General features: G+C 34.5%; 1 protein-coding gene across 1 annotated transcript in view; it reads left to right on the top strand.

Annotated features, from left to right (window-relative positions):
* The first annotated feature begins 15644 nt into the window (after positions 1–15644).
* LOC118738390 overlaps positions 15645–17847 on the top strand; it is a 20463-nt gene continuing 18260 nt past the window's right edge. Inside the window, exon 1 of the mRNA XM_036469314.1 lies at positions 15645–15791. The gene's annotated coding sequence lies outside the window, so the exon portion shown is untranslated. The remainder of the gene's footprint in view (positions 15792–17847) is intronic.

The raw sequence follows: 17847 nt of genomic DNA, 5'->3' as shown, positions 1-17847 counted from the left end.
TATTAGCCTAATATAGTCAAGTTGCGATATAGCTAAGACACAATCCTCAACTGATGTGAGCGGTTGCCATAATTAAACCCGCCACTGTACCGCTGTTACCGCACTCATTTTGTACAATTGTAGCTACATATGAATAAGGTAAATTTAGTAGTAAATTTGCATTGCGCATGTTTGTATTTCATAGTTAATGTGACCAACCGCACATCTTACGGAAGAGCAGTACTTCTTTTTGAGCCGTTGTACTTCGTACTTCGCAGTACAGACAAATTTAGGTACTGCTTTGAAATATTTTATACTAACTTTTAAGTTGAGTTTTCTGTAACTAATGATATTAAAAACATAAAAAGTGTTTAATTTTTTTAAGTAAGATGCCATAGGAAAGGAGGAAAAAACGTCATCAGGTATGTAACTTGATAATAGAAATCGCTGCATCTTTTAGGCATATCATTATTACATAGCTATATCCCGATCAAATAAAAGGGAGTAAAAATTACCCGACAGGTGGCACAGAAGTCGAAATATTTTGAAAATACGTATCTATTATATCTATTTGTTTATATTTAGAACATATTTTACTTAAATGTACAGTCGTTAATCACATAAATCGACATTCGTACAAAAAGTATAAAAGGTCAATAAAATTAAACAATTACAACCACAAATTTAAAACTGTTTATTCAGAATTTTAGGTATGACCTTTTTTAGCCCATTAAATTTTGGTACGTTATAGACTACATTTCAGGACTCTAGAAAATCGCACTGGTTTTTAATAATTTTTTTGGCTGAGGGTATTTTGAATTTTCTTCTATATAAAAGAAATTGTCGAGCAAAAGCCAACACATTTTAAAAAAGTCATCTTGAAATTTGCACTTAAACCTACTAAACATGAATGGCAATAAAACTTGTGCCTATTCAAGTGAAGCGGAGTGTATTAAAGCAATGGATTGGCACTTATACAATATGTTTGCGTTTTACCGAGCATCGATGATGTGCCTATCAAAAAATGGGTCATATTGAGCCAGTAGTTTTAAGTATTCCAAAGAAATTCGATGAGTAAAAAATTTCATAGAGACCTCGGAAATCTAAATCTCGTGCCGCTAGAAACTTGAACAAGCTAAGTTATGACATATTGGTGATACAATTATATTAAGAATAATACATTAAGAATTTTCAAAAAACAAATTTTCTCGTGATCGTCCATGTAGGGTCCCCTGATTGCGTTAATACGGCCCTGCATACTAAACTCGCACATTCTATCAAAAATAATTTCATTTATAGAGGTACGCCGAAGATAAACTATTAACACGTGCGAATTACTTTTGTTGCGTTGCGTACATACAGATTCTTTAAGCAAATTCAAGTAACGGTAACAAATAACTCTGTAAATATAAAACGCAAAACGTTTACATCATAGAATGAAGCGAAAATGCGAACAAAATGTCAGAGACAAAAATAAAAAAAACATACATACATATGTACATATGTAACTAAATAGACACAGAAGAAAAACTTACAAAAAAGTATTGCGAAAATAGTTATGTAGTTACGTATGAATGGGCGTGAATTAAAAATAGCGTGTAAACTACTTTGCGAATTGTCGCATCTAAAACAAATTAGGTTAAATATCGAATCTCACATTGCCAGGCTATCTACATATGTGTGTACATAAATATAAATATATTTAGGTTCACGCTTTTTACCTACAAAAAGATAGCAGCGCATACGAAATTCGTATTACGAATACACACAAGTAAATTAAACGTCGGACATATAGTGCTTCTCATAGCTATGGTACAATCACATATTGACAAGACTGTGCAATTTTTTACATTAAATTTTTTTTTATAAAAAAACCTTTATAAATTCAAGTTTCGGTGTATTTCCAATATTTAAAAAAAAAAATAACAAACTTGTAAAAATTTCTAGATTGTTGTTAGAAAGATTTTGAGTTTGCAGTTTTGTAGAATATTCAATTTTATGCAGTAGCAAAAAAAATGCCAAAAAACAACGGCACTTTATTATAATAAAATTGATTGGGGTACAAAACTGCATATCCAAAATCTTGCTTAAAATTCTAATTAACAAACTCGATATTTTTTCGAAAGTTTGTTGATTTTTTTTTTCTATGTTGCGCAAGCATTAAATCTTTGATTTGAATGGCTTTTTGGTGAAGAATAAACTAAACTTTTATTTAAATATAATTAAAACGAGAAAAATAATAAAATACATAGTAACAGCTCCTAAACGTGAGTGTCGTATAGTTATGACAAGCACTATATTTGTCCGCTTTACTGAGCCGGTCTCTTCATTCAACTTGATTCAATAGTGTCAATTGTCTAAGTATCTCGCAATATTCATTCGCCATTTTTGGGCTGTTTTATGGGTTTCTGGTTTTGATAGATGTTCGCTTGGATGTACATATGTAAGCAGGTATGTATATTTTAAATATTGTTACCTTTGCGCGCTATGTATTCGGTAATATCAGCAAAAAAATGTAGCACAGACATGCATATTTACATAGCATGCAATGAATGAATTGCGTAGATGTTTTAAAGCAATAAAGCAAGGGAAACGTGACAAAAACTCAGTAGTAGGGGTATTCTCGAAACCTTGCAAAGACGTTGCACGTAGCACGGATTGCACGGATTGCATAACTTGCAAACACGCAACAACAAAATACATGGGAAACAGCATTTCCTATCGCTGCACAGTATGCAACGTTTGGACCCATGCACATATTTTGCAAAAAACGACTTTGTGCATAGCTGTTTTGCGGTTGGAAATGCTACATATTTCTCTCATTCCTCTCATCTCGCTCACTTAATTTTTGTCCGGTATATTGTTATTGTATTTGATACAGCTTTCTACCTATGTATGCTACCGAATTTGGATGAGTATTTTTGCGTTTTGTGCAATCCGTGCAACGTGCACGACTTCGAGAATACCCCTAATGTTGAAGTGAATGTCTTAAATTGCAATCTAAATAAATTTTCATTTTCATTTCTGTAGACCAAATAAATAAATAAAAATATTACCCTTTGCTACAATAACAAAAAAAAACAAGTTAAATTACAATCAATGACAATAGCTATTAAATTACACATCAATATTTGCGATGCTGAGCGAAAAGTAAAGAAACGCAACGCGTATGAATGAAACTGGTATTGGTTTTTTAATTGGTATTGATATTGGTATTAGTATTAGTATTAGTATTAATTTTGGTATTAGTATTTGTATTTGATTGGTATAGGTATTATTGGTATTGGTATCTGTATTTGTACTGGTATTGGTATTGGTATGGGTGTAGGTATTTGATATTAGTATTGATATTGGATTGGTATATGTATTCTTTGTATTGATAACCGTATTCTTATAAGTAATGTTATGGTATTGGTAATGGTAGTTGCAATCGAAATTTCAAAAGTAATGGTGGGGGTATTAGTATTGGCAATAGTAATAATAATGGAAATTGTATTGGTAATGGTAATAGTAAACCAAAATTTTGATATGCTTAGCTTAGGTTGGGTTATGGTGATTGTCCAGATATGGATAGGGATGCAAACGATGCATCGATATTTTTGAAACATCGATAATATCGGTTCAAAATTCGATGTTTGCACTCGATGTTTACAATTTCCTAAAATCGCTAAATTGACGATACATCGATGCCAGTTTCAGCGATGTTTTAACATCGACTTTAGTGTGATTCAGACTTGAATTCAACTTACCCATTATCCTCCTAAAATTTTTTGACTGGCCATGAATTTTATTACTTATTCTTTTGGGGAAAATTCAGAAATTCCGTGTGTACTCTTATCTTTCGATATCAAAAATGCTTACATGAGCATTAAAAAAGGACCGGGTTCCCGTTGAAATGTCAACGAAATTGGGGCTTGGAACTTTAGGCTCAGCAAACTTACGACGGCATGCATTTTTATTATATTTATAGGATGGGAAAATGAATGGTAAATAAATACAGGGAAATACATCCATATGTAAGTATTTTTCTAATTGAATTACAGAGAATATGAATTGAAAAGTATTAAATTTTCCTTTCAATGTGACTACAACGTTACAAATTTCGAAACATCGGAAACCATCGATATATCGATGTTTTTCTGGCGATGTATTTTAGCATCGATGTTCATTTGTCCGATGCATCGAGACATCGATGTATCGATGTTACTCCCCAAAATTTGCATCCCTAGATATGGACCGCACATGGACACAAAGAAATGGTCCTTTTTTTGATGTCACGGGGAGTTACAACAGAGATCATTTCGAAATTACTAATGTAGCCGCATTTTAAAATTAATAGTCTTACTGCATTAATGCCTTTCAGAGCACCTGTCTCTGCGAGAGCTGCTGCTTTGCAAGCGCTAGGAGTTCCTTCGACCGAGTTCGATCACCTCTAGATCAGCGCAATCTTGTAGCTGCACATGCCCTGGTCTTCGCCCAGCGCCCGCTGAGCTAGAATGACGCTCATCTGTTCAACAGTGGACCATAAGATATCAGAGGTACCACTCCTTGCCTTTTCCTCGTTATGCCCTGGAATCCAAAGTAGCCTAATTAAAAGTACTCCGATGCAATTAAGAGGGGGTTAGTAATCTCTGACCTGTTTCGAGTGCACCACTATTGCATTGTGGGCCGTCAAAATCGAGGCCCTCCAGAACTCCGCGTTGTGCCGTCTTCGGGCCGGTTAACCAAACGATTTTCCTCTGTGTGATGAAAGTTCGTGCTGCGGCAGTTCTGCCTGCAGATGTTTTGGATAGCTAATAATATACGTAGATTACTTTGAGCGAAAGATCCCATACCTTACTAATGCGAGGGAGTTACAGCAATGTAAGTCCCTGATGGCTTTATCAACCTTTCCTCAATGTTTGCCTTCCACGGCAGCTTCCAGTCCAGCCTCAGGCTTTAATACTTGACTATATCAGATAGCTCCAGGCGAACAATCAAGGGAAGAACTACATCGGGGATCTTTAACTTCTTAGTGAATAGGACTAGTTCCGTTTTGATAGGGTTTATGTCGAGGCTACTGATAGCCACCCCTATCTTTAATTCAGATAACCTTGATTGAGTTCAAAAAGAGTATCCCAAAACCATCCACTTTTCTCGAGTTCCTCTGTAGGGTCGTTAACACCACGGCACAGAGCATAAGTGAAAATACACCATCTCTCTCTCTGCTCTTATTTATGTACTCTTTTCCGTATGCAGGCGTTCCCGCACTCTGCAAGGACAGTTACCGAGGTACTGAAGAGCTTGAACGAATTTATCGCCTAGCACAGGTGACGATAATCTATAGATGTGGGGAGGAAGGTTCAACCCCCATATATTGTCACAACTCTAACTTCTTCTGTGGAAGCATTGCAGGAAAATGAGCAACCAGCGACTCCTTACCGTTCATGGCCCCGTTTCCTGTCTCATATATGAGGTAGCCCAAGGGAGCAGAATACATTTAGATCTGGCTGACTCATGACACCTTTCCACGTTTTCACAGTATACCCTTCCCACTGACAACTCGGTATGGCAACTGCTATTTCAATTCGATGGAATTTCACTAAAACGTTTGATTACTTGTACAAAAAAAAAAAAAAAAACAAAAGACAACAAAGCAAAAGTATGAAAATTCCTAATAAACTTTACTGAACTCTATGCACAAATAAATATATTTTCTCGTAGAAATCACAAAGAGATACACAATATTTTATTACATGCTGCATATACATTTACATGCAGTATGCACATACTATGTATGTATGTATGTGTATACATAGGTAAATTCATTGAATATTAAATTGCCATTTGCTTTGTATTTATATAATAAATCGTAAATAAGTCGTTTAAGCGGAACTGTTTCCGTGCATCGAATGAATGCGAATGAATGAACTCCTCTTTGTTTCATTAAAATTTTTACAATGCATCAATTTTTTGCCGTAAAAGACAAGTGAATGTCAAAAGTCTTACAAAAGCGCGCAAATTACCAACTCAAGGTGAAGACATCGAAATTACTTACATAATACCAAGTGACAGTTGTGATCAATGGGACGGAATACAAAGTTAAGACTTCGAAAAGTGGTTAAAAGCAGGCATGCCAACTTGGCTCACAGCGTTTAATTTTTTACCCTTTTCACTTCAAATGGCACCTAATTTTTATACCCGAGCGCACTTGTGCACAAGGGTATATTAATTTTGTTCACATAACGGTTGTTTGTAACAGCCAAAACGAATCGAGATAGATATAGACAAATGTATACATAAATGATCAGGATAAAAAAAGAAATCGATTAAGCCATGTCTGTCTGTCCGTCCGTCTGTCCGTCTGTCCGTCTGTCCGTCTGTCCGTCTGTCCGTGTACACGATAACTCGAGCAAAAATTGAGATATCTCAACGAAATTTGGTATGTAGGTTTCCCTTAATCCAAGGTAGGTTGCTATTGAAAATGGGCGAAATCGGACTGTAACCACGCCCACTTCCCATATAACGGTAATTTCCAGAAATACGAAAACTGCGATATTTTAGTAACTACTGAAGATAAATCACTCAAAATTGGTATTTACAATAATTTTTTGACAAAAAATAATAATATTATACATTTTTGGAAAATGGGCGTAGCCACGCCCACTTATGGTTACATGTGTATATCTTGGTAACCGCTGCACCAATTTCTACCAAACTTGGCACAGTTGTCGGCCTTCGTACAGCATACAAAATCGCCTAAAATTTTTAAAATCGGACGATAACCACGCCCACATCCCATATAACGGTAATTTAGAGAAATACAAAATCTTCGATAAATCAGTAAATATTGAAGCTAATTTATTCAAAATTGATGCTTGCAACAATTCTTTACCAAGAAATACGTTTGTGATAAATTTTTGGAAAATGGGCGTGGCACCGCCCACTTATGATCACATATATGTATCTCAGTAACCGTTCTACCAATTTGTACCAAACTCGGTGTGGTTATTGTGCTTGCCACATATAAGCAAACCGTTGAAAATTATTGAAATCGGACTAAAATAACGGCCGCTTCTCATATAACGGTAAATTTCAGAACTGCTTGAAACTTCAAAATTTCGAAATCTAAGGACTCTAATTTACTCAAAATTGATACGCCCCGGCTTACCATATAGCCGTAGCTTTCGGTAAGGCGAAAAACATATATTTAATACGTGCGCCGGGTATTTAATGTTCGGCTCTGCCCGAACTTAGGCTTTCTTACTTGTTCAATTTCAAATTATGTATTTATCCATCGAAATTTCGCTTTTTTTTGGAAATAGGAAATAAATATGAAAGTAGTCCTAAACATCCGGTGAATGCTAGCATACGTCGTTTTTCAAAATAAGTTTCTAATATTATTTTTATTCGCATCTAAAAAGCTGTGCAAGGGTTTCTCTGAAAATGAATTTAGGACAAGTGACTTGAAATTTTTAGTGTCTGCGAAATTTGCATGGCGCCTGGCAAAAGTCAAATATTCACGGAGTTAAGTGCGAATCCGTACAAGTAGGTATCGGTCCTTTAGATCCGATATTAACGGGTATCGATACTTTCTTTCATTGTATAGTATCGTTTCATCCCTAGCTGTAAATATTTAGTTCGCTAACTGTGTGTTATTTTGGCTTTTATTTTGTGCTTCGTATTTTTGTTTTTGAACACGAAGACGAGTGCGACAGTGAATACGAAGCTGATGACAAATATCAATACGAAAAAAATTACCAAAAACAACCGAAGACAGTTTCAGCGACTAAAACTAAGCTTCCAAATACGCTGATCGCTATTGAATTACTTTGGGGAATTACCCCGTTAACATGGCACATTCATAATACGATTGACAGTTAATTGTTTTTTTCCCCTTCATTTCCTCCCTTTCTTTGTTCTGAGTTTTCCTATTCTCTTTTTCTCTGACAGCTGAGGTCGATTAAAATTAGAGAAGGCAGCAATTTGTACGTAATTTGTATGGTAATTGGATCTGAAATAACCTACAAATGAGGTGATTTGCTCTCAAAATTTTGTTTAGCGAATTACGGGTTTCCAAGAGTAATTGAAATGCGAATTACGAGTGAGAGAGCCAATTACGAATGGGAGAGCGAATTACGTCGTGTAAGATAAACACGAATACAAAGATACAAACGCGAATACGAAGACGAATAAGTGTGAGTTAGAGGTGGAGAAAATTCGACGATACTATCGACGGTTTGCGTTTTACAAAAATACTCGCAAATATGAAGTCGAAAATATCTGAAGTTCGGAATTATTTTTCGAAAGCAAATGAAAGTGAATCTATTGCTTTGCTGCTGAATATACTTGGATTCAAAAGGAAAAAAGGAAACTATACTAAGACTCTTACATTGTCCCCTTCAACATTATCTTCATTTGGTGTCTCAAGATCTGTGTCACAGAGGTATTGCAATAAGGGATGTGCGATTAACTAATTAATCAAAAAAGCTTATTTATCAAAACCTAATTAGTTAAATAATCAAAAAAAAAATGAACAAACTCTTCACTTACTCAGATATTAATTATTTTTTTTTTGCTTAAACAATAATTACTCACGATCTGATTAATCAGAATCTGCTTTAAAAAAAATTGTTAATCAGGATTATGATTGATCAAAAAATTAATTGACCGACTAATCGCATATTAAAACCCTTTAAGAATAATAAAATTACATGGACATGCGTGCGTTTAGTTTTAAACATTAGGGTCTTATTTTACCAATATATGTATTTATGCACATAGTACATATGACAATGTATGTCATAAATTAAGCAGTTTCAAGGATCTTCCACCGTTCACTACAGTTAATCATAAGTGCTTTATTAATTTTCTTAATGTTATGGATCCTGCCTGGATATTGCCTGCCATAAAAACCAATGGTATCGATATATCGATAGTGTTCACGAATACTATCGGCATATATCGATAGTCAATACTATCGATAGTTTTCCACATCTAGTGCGAATACGAATATGATTGCTAAGACGAATACCAATACAGCACTGCAACTTATAAGTAGATGAATGCGAACACAACGATGAAGGTAAATACATACGAAGAAAAACACGAAATACGAATACGAAGAGTATCCGAAGATGGCGACGTAAATGAGTACGGAGATAGATAAATTCGAAGACGAAGACGAAGAAGAATATTCGTATTCGTCATACGAAATAGAATACGGTTACTAAAACAGACACGGTTGCCACTTTGGTATATTTGCACCGAAATGAGCCGTTTGGGCCTTCGGGCCTTTTTTGTGTATTTTGGACCTTTTTGAAGCAAGTATGGCTATACGTTCTTTTGGCTTTGGCGAGAGCTATCCGTTTGTTTGAAATATGCAGCACTCGCTGCAGCTGTTCTGTTGGTTCTGTTAATTGTTATCGCCATACTGATCTCTAAATTTTTGCTGTGAATACATGTGTACAATGTTTACGGTACATATGTACAGTAAAGTGGTCCAAATTTTGTATGGAGAAAAAAATTTTCATCCTATAAAACGGGACACCCTTTTAGTTTTTTACTTTTAATATTTATAACATCTATACTTTCAGTGCTCAATTACCTTGAAATGAGCTAGTCGATCGCTGTGAAACTGGCAAAAATATTGGTGATTTTAATAAAAAGGTACAGTTGCCATGACAACTGAAGCTTGTGACATTTTTTTTAGATAATTTAAATCTTAAATATTCTTAGGTTACTTAACCAATTGTTTGTTTAATAATGTACGCAATACTTCTAGAGTAAAATATGAGCATTAGAAACGTAATGTTTGGTACCTGCACCTCTTTCGGCAAGAGGAAAAATTTTGGAAGACGCCTCAAACACTATCTTGGAAAATTTTTTTTTTGGATCACTCTAATGTACAGTCAGTGTCAAATGTTAGTGTTCACCTTGTTCTAATATAATATTCACAGCTATTTTCATTAACAAATTTTTTCATTAACTGTTTATGAAAATATAGTTAATTTTTTAATATAAACCATATTAATCAAAATTCCATAGTTTATATAAAGTTCATAAAAAACAATAAAAGGATTTCAAAATTTCGAAATTTTTATTCAGAGTTTCTAGTGTGCAGTTCCAACATCAAGCACCAAAACTCTTTCGGGTACTTGTATGCTGTTACAACCACCAAAACAGGACGAAAATAATCTTCGGTACCCTAAAAAATACGATAAAAATGGCCTTGAATTATGTATTTTCATTCAATTATCAAATTTCAATTGTCAAATGATTTGCTTGTCCCACATACCAAGCATAGCATAGCAGGTTTTTAATTACGAATATATTAGTTTTTCTAATTTCGTTCTAGTTAAAGTAAGTATGGAAAATAAGCAAAGACATGAAAATACTTTTTTGCAAAAAAAAAGATTAAAAAAAACATACATAAACTAGTTCGCGATAAGAAATTGTATGCTAAATGCATATTTTATGTGTAGTTCGAGGTTAACTTGTTATCAGTACATTTTAAAATTGCAAATGCTTGTCAAGCTAATTTCAAATCTAATTAAGTTTTTTCGTGGCGTCATGCGAATATAAAAAAACGCCTTCATGCCTAGAAGCACATTTTTACACAAAAAGTTGCTTACAACAATTACGAATATATAATAGCGCAAAAAACGCATTTGATTAATTATTTGTATTGTATTTTTTTTAATATTTTCACAATACAGTACAATATTCTAAATTATGTAGTCTACTGGAATAATGCGCTATGCAAACAATTTTAGCATTGACATACATTTTGCTTCGTTACACATTTAACAAATATTAGTTTTCAAATCATCGAACATATTAAGTAATGCAAAAATTTCCACTCAATTTATTATATGTAGGTACTCTGATTAAACATAATTTATGTACATTTGCTTTTGCAACAACGCGCTATTGAGGCTTTGAAAAAAAATAAAAAACAAAAAAAATAAATAAATAGTACACAGTTGCAACGAAAAGTCGGTGCGCAACTCTTTTGTTTGAACAAATGTCAGTCATTGCAAATGTTCTTAATTAGTGCAAACAAAAGAATACATCAGCATGCACCATTTTGTCAAATTACAAACATTAAAAAACGAAAAATATTTTATAAGTCAATGGAATATGTATGTGTGTATGTACATTTGTTATCAATCGAAGGTCGTGTTCCAATTCTAGCGTCAGCGACAGCTGTTTGTTATTGTTGTTGCATGAACAATTGCTCTAAAAAACTTGAGCGTACTGCCCTTACATTATGTACACATGGAAAATTTGAATGCTTTGAGTGACCTCTAAATATTTTTTGATTTCAAAATAAAAAAATACACGTATACTTTTTTCGGTATAGAACAATCGTAAGGGGTGAGAGCATAAATAATCCGACTTTACTTTTTCCCACATGCTTTTTTGGACCACCCTAATGTTTATACATAGCTTTACCGTCAAACGCGTGCGTCGAGGAATCTTTGAGTCTATCATTGGTCGCTTGAAGATATTAAGTCAACAAAATAAAAACAATCATTAAGTTCATTTCCTCCATGCTGCCTGGGGAGATCAAAAAGTTTGTGCAAAAAAAGAAAGAAGTGTAAAGCGAAATATTTTTTATCTTTCCATTTTTTTCTTTTAAAAGTACAAAATATTTTGCCAAACTATATAAAAATTTATTCATCCGACCAAAAAATGTTTTGGCTATTAAAGCAGTTAAAGAGCCAACAAGTGTTACGCTAGAAGTAAATCAGTTCTCAGGGTAAGGGGGGTGTAAAAAATATGTTAAAAGCATCATATATATTAGTAATGAGAGTCGGAGTACAAGAAATTTTAATATGCTCTACTTCCCCCTTCATGCTGGCTCTAGATGTTACCCCTCATCTGGCACCTAAATGTGCCAAGCCGGCTACTAAGTGCAAAAGGCTCCCGGGGAGCCACTTTGCCCATCTCTGGTCTAGACCTTTATAGTTATCAGAATAGGGCAATACATTTCTTCATCATCGATCATTTTTTCCCTCGAAACTTTTTTCATTCTTGTGAACAAATTAAAATCTAAGCTAGGAGTCCAGTTTTCACTTTTACTTAACACTATATTTTGGGGTTTTTAAAATATTACAAATCAGATATGACTAGTTTGTGTGTCATATGTTAAGCTATGGATTTAAGACAAAAAAAAATAGGCACGTCTAAGTTAGGGTGGTTCATGGAGTTAAGATAGTCTTTCTCACAGCATTCAAGGTAGGCTAGATTGACAGCTATTGGCCAGTGGAGATAAAGTATCCCGTGGCCAACCATATGTAAGTAAGTACATATATACTCAACTAAAGTATGTGACTGTTTTCTGTTTTCACAGGGCAACCATTCACCATTTTCTGGATGATAGTATAGATTGGAAAATATCAGGAGAAAGAGACACGAGACTAAAGGAATTTTCTACTTATTCGACTTATTTCGAGTTACTCTTTTCCAACATAAACATCCCAGGGAACAGAACATTGCCTTTAGTTTTTCTTCAGTGGTCTATTTTTCTGACTGTGCCGACATTGGCGTGATTGACTCAGTTTTTCCAAATTTGTTAACTTCTCTCACATCTAACGGCAAGCTCAGGAAAAGGGATGTTAGATGAGCTGATATGTGTCGGCAGTTGAAGACGTGGTTGGTTTTGTCGAGGCATCTTATTCAAATTAACCTGAACACTTGAATTTGCTAGAATATCCAGAATGGAGTTGTGTCAAAGTGTCGCCAGCCTCACAAAGCAACGCGAGCTTTTCACCTACGATAAGTGGGCTGGTCTCCCATGGTGGAATTTACGAGGTGAGAGTTGACGAAGATATTGATTTATTCTTGATGAATGGCCTGCGTATAATTTGTACAGTTAGTCTGGTTCAGCGGACTGTTGTTTTTTCGATCTAATCTTGTTAACATCGGTGAACCCCATTAGGTGTGAATTTTTAACTCCTTTTTTTTTGTTTTACTTGTAATTGAAAATACTTCGAACTTATTTTGCCTTATTGATTCCTTAATTAAAGCCGTACCTATTTTTAAACAGTCATATTGTAATTTTGGTCATAATTTCGGACTAACTGTAATTATTACTTTGGAGGAAATATGTAAAGTAAAACCGGTGTATCCCCATTTTTCTTAATTTGAAAACAAAGAATTGAACACACTAACCGGCACCCTTCAGGCCAGCCGCAGATTTTGCTGGCATAACTTTTTTCACACCCAAATGATCGGCGCCTACATATTATTTTACTTTCTGCGAAATTACAACACATCTCGAATCGATTATCGCCTCTAACCAAAATATTAATTAGTCTAAATGTGCGATACAACAGTGCGATACAATATTTGTGAATGAAATACATAAATATTTCCCAAATGAAATGGAAATATGCAACAGCTCGAGTAACATTACTTTCGATAGCTGGCATAATCTGATGAACAGCAGTTGGTTCAATTAGAGCTCAGCAGCATCATATCGCAGACCACACACGGTTAACACTGCTCAGCTTAATCCACAGCTTTATGAGAGCAAGCGCTACTGTGCTGTTGCCACTTTTTTATTAAGTATTTTGATTTTGATTTCGTTCCAGGTTTGTTTGGTTTAAATTTTTGCTACCAACATGTGCACTTTTAATACCAATGTTGTTGTTGTTGTTGTTGTTGTTGTTGTTCTTTTGATGACTCCAATTCGCTTGAGATAGAGTACGGGTTTCTTTCGTTTGTTAGTTGCGCTGGCTTGTGATGTGAAATTGTTAATGTCACAATTGCGCAATAATGAGCGGCTTTGGCGGAGATCTCAAGCTGAGCAATAATTGTGGCCAACTGCTTTGCTGTTGTTGTTGTTGTTGTGTAGAGCTTTTTCACAATGAGTCCAAACAGCGTTGCCGAAAGCTTTCGCTGAAAATCCGTCAATTTGCCCTAAAAAAATTGTCATGTCGCCCAAACAAAAAACGTCAAATTTTTATTTATTTTACTTTTTTAACAAAATCAAAAATACAAACGAAAATGTTTTTATATAAAAATTCACGTAAGACTTAGCTGTCATCGGTGGTATTAATGCTTACCTTGTATAACACTTCACACAAGAATTTACTATTAAATTGCAAAGTCAGAATTAAGATCAGTGATGACACTTAAGTCCCAGATGGGTTTTAACATCACAAACTAGTTTTTGTGAAAAATCGTCAAACGTCATTGAGCTAAAAAAAAAGCGTCAAAATGACGACGAAACCGTCAATTCGGCAACGCTGCGTCCGAAATATGTGTGATGGTGTATTATTTTGCATTTTCTTAAAACGAATTATCACACATCTAAAATATTAGCACAGAAATACAACCATACATACATATGTATAAGTATATGTAGCAACTGCAGCGTAAGCCAGAGGTTCCCAAACGTTTTTGCACCGCGGCACCCTTGTTGTGCTAAAAAAATTTCGCGGCACTCCTACTCTTCAGATGTCTAGGAAAACAAGAAATCGCAATGCAAACTTTATGCTCTTTTAGCTTTAATTTGAGAACTGAAATTGTTTTGATAATTTCATTATTTCCTCTAAGTTTATTGGGGCTCTTTGACAATTTTAGCCAGAAATCATTTGACGCTGAAAGCTCGCTGGTGTACATATTTGTTTTTATGTAAGCATTTGTTGAAAATACAGTCTCACATAGAAATGTAAAAGTAAAAGTCACTAGTATTTTTAATGAAATCTTGCCAACAGCAGTGGTCCATCCATCCATGGTTGCATCCAGAACTCCCTTGGCTCACTACGTAGTATTCAATTTTAAAAAGCTTAATTTGTCATCCCAGTAGGTTTACTCTTCGCGTCACATGAAAACGGGTTTGTAATCCAGCTGTAGACATCCTCAGAGTCAATGTTGGGAAAATATTCGACAATGGGTTTTTCTTAACCTTCCATGTTAACGCTGGTAATGCGCGTTAACGCTAAGAAAATAACTTTTATCAATTTTCTTAACGTTAACTTCGAAATTTTCTGATTCAATTTTTCGTTGACCAAACGTACTGGGGAACTACGCTTAAGAGCGAAATACAACACACAAGCGGCTTGACAAACAACCAAGCGAAATATCCCTTTGCTGCAAGCCATCTGTGTTGAGTATGGGAAGTTTAAAGAATTTGCCCGCGCCACTAGCGGCACCCCAGGCGTACGTACGCTTGCGGCACCCACTTTAGGAAAGCCTGGCGTAAGCAATTGCTAAGCTGCAGAGTTGGGATTTGAACGACTTTTTCACAGATGTTTTGTGCTTTTGAGATATCTGCAAAGCGGTCCGCTGCATACTATAAGCGGCAATGGCTCAAATATATATTTTTGAATGTACGAGCCGGCCTGCTACCTTCCTCGTCGCTTGGCGCTCCAATGCAATTACACTGTACATATGTATGTGAGAGTGTTTGTGTATTTGCGCTTGGCTTGACTTCGCCTCCGCATTATAATCCGTCAGCCAGGCGGTTAGTCAGCCAGTAAGTACCGCCTGTTAGCCACTCAGTCAATTGTCTCAGCCAAGTTTTTACTCATGCAAGTCGGTCGGTATGTATGTAAACATTGTAGTACAAAGTTGCATGTTTTTGGTGTTGTTTTGCCATCCCGTGCACTGCTGCTGCTTTACTTGGCTGGCAAGCGTTTTCAATTTCATTCAGTTGCTTTTCGGTTCGTGAAGTGATCTGCCGTACACCAAAAACGCGTCTGCTGCACATTTTCAAGCAGTTTCGCCTGACAAAAATCAACCAATTTTTTAGATTTCCTTTTTTGCAACAAACGTTAATACAAATTATAGGAAAATTTATAGAAATTGCGATCGGAAAAGTGAGTGAATTTTAAAAACGAAATGGGGCTATATTATTTTACAACAAACATACCTACATAGTACTTTTTATTATTTAGTGAATATTGTGATGATGAAAATATATATTCGAAAGACAAAGAAACTGAAAGTGAATAAGCAAGTAATTTTGAAAACCTAAATAGAAGGACTTTAATGTTATAATTAAAATTAAATGTTTGTGAAAAAAGAAGCAACACTTGGTCAATGAAAAGGCAAATAGAATAGTAAAGTATTTACATAGCTAGTAACATTAAAAAATATACTTTTTGAGTACCTATTACGACTCTTAGAATTTACGAGGGGTATTCACAAGGAAGTCGTAAAAGTTGTATGGTTGTGTGCTTTTAACTTTTAAACAGAGACCGTACTGGTTTTTTTTTTAAACCTAAAATATAAGTTAAATTTTGACTTTAAATATTTTAAGCGAAAAATACCGATTATTTCAACCTTTAATTTTTAAAGGCAAAAACAAAAAAAAGGTTTGTCTTGAAGAGAAAATAATCGGTAATGTTTGTTCTTTATTTTTTGGGCATTTTTCTCAAAACAAAGTTACGATTTGAATGATCTGTCTTTTACGAAACAGCCGGCGGTTCGGGATTCTTCGTTTCATACTTTTCGCGATATTTTAAGTAAGGAACTCTGCGGCATTACTTCGTTTTATATTTTTTGGGACTACTTCGGGATTCTCGGGCCTATGTCGAAATTTTCGGGACCGTTTCTTACTCTCAAGTCTGTTTCGGGACTATATCAGTATTGTTGGTACTATTCGGGGTTTTCAGGGCACTTTCAGGATTTTCGTGGCTATTTGGGGATTTTAAGTATTTTCGGCACTTCCCACACACAGGAAAATCAACTGTTTCCAATTTTCTTGCTATCACCCCCTGAGTGTGGTCCAAAAATAGAAAGTAAACTCAACTTTCTTGCTGTCACTTCCTATACAAAATGGCAAAAACGGGGACCCGTATTTTTTATTTTGAAATCAGTTATTATTTAACCGTGCCGCTGCACAGTGGAATGAGCTTCAATTATAGCGCACCAAAAGTCTTCTTGGCACAATCCTATAAGTATGTATAATGCAGGATTGCTGAACTAGTTTTTTATATTTATTTTTATGTTACAGTAATTTGGAGATCTAAAAAGATCTAAAAAGAAAAAGTTGTCTAATTCTCAAAAACTGATCTACTTATTTATATTTTTACTACATATTCGGATACAGGCGATATGGTGGTCACACGCTTCAGGTATGATTTCTTGTAAACTAGTATTATATTCTATCTTTTAATACCAGTAACACAAAAAATTAAAAACCAAATCGGCGTATCCATATATGGTGACCATTTTTTCAGAGACGATAACATAGTTATCTACTTAGATGGCAAACTTAATATTCAAAGGTTGCTATTGGTTGCAATATTTTTACGGGCTTTTATAAAAATAATAAGCGTAAGCGGTCTTAAGTCTTGAAATTTGTCTATGAGAACGACTAGAGTGGTTTTTGCGGGATTCGCTGTTATATATATTTTCTATCAGTTCAAAAGCATTTTGGTGTAGATAGAAATTCTTTAAAACCATTTTGAAGTCTTCAATACGTGTAATATATTTCATAGAACCGCTATAAAATCTTTAAAAATAAACATTTTTGAGCGAATAAAATCATTTCCCTTCAGAGATCTTCAAGGAATGTAATTAGTTATGAAACAAATTTGATTCAGAAATTTTAACACTTATGTTTCCATAATCTGCGTTATTTGGGCTCGAACACACAAAAATACATAAATACATAATTTTTTATACGTATAACTCTTTGAGCGGCAAAAATTTCAAGACTTTTTAAGCTCCTTAAGCGCTAAAGAAAATTTATTTTTGGTTTTTGCTTTAACAGTAAAAATTTATTGAATATGTATCAAAACTTAAAAACTATATATACAGTTTTAAAATATAAAAAACATTTAAAATTGAAATACATAAGTAAAAAATAAAATAAAATAAAATAAAATAAAATAAAATAAAATAAAATAAAATAAAATAAAATAAAAT

The sequence above is a fragment of the Rhagoletis pomonella genome, unplaced genomic scaffold, assembly GCF_013731165.1.
Source record: "Rhagoletis pomonella isolate Grant_MI unplaced genomic scaffold, Rhpom_1.0 Rhpom_scaffold_00004, whole genome shotgun sequence".
Lineage (NCBI taxonomy): Eukaryota > Metazoa > Arthropoda > Insecta > Diptera > Tephritidae > Rhagoletis > Rhagoletis pomonella.
Note: the sequence above shows the minus strand (reverse complement) of the source record. Positions and strands in the feature narration are given on the sequence as shown.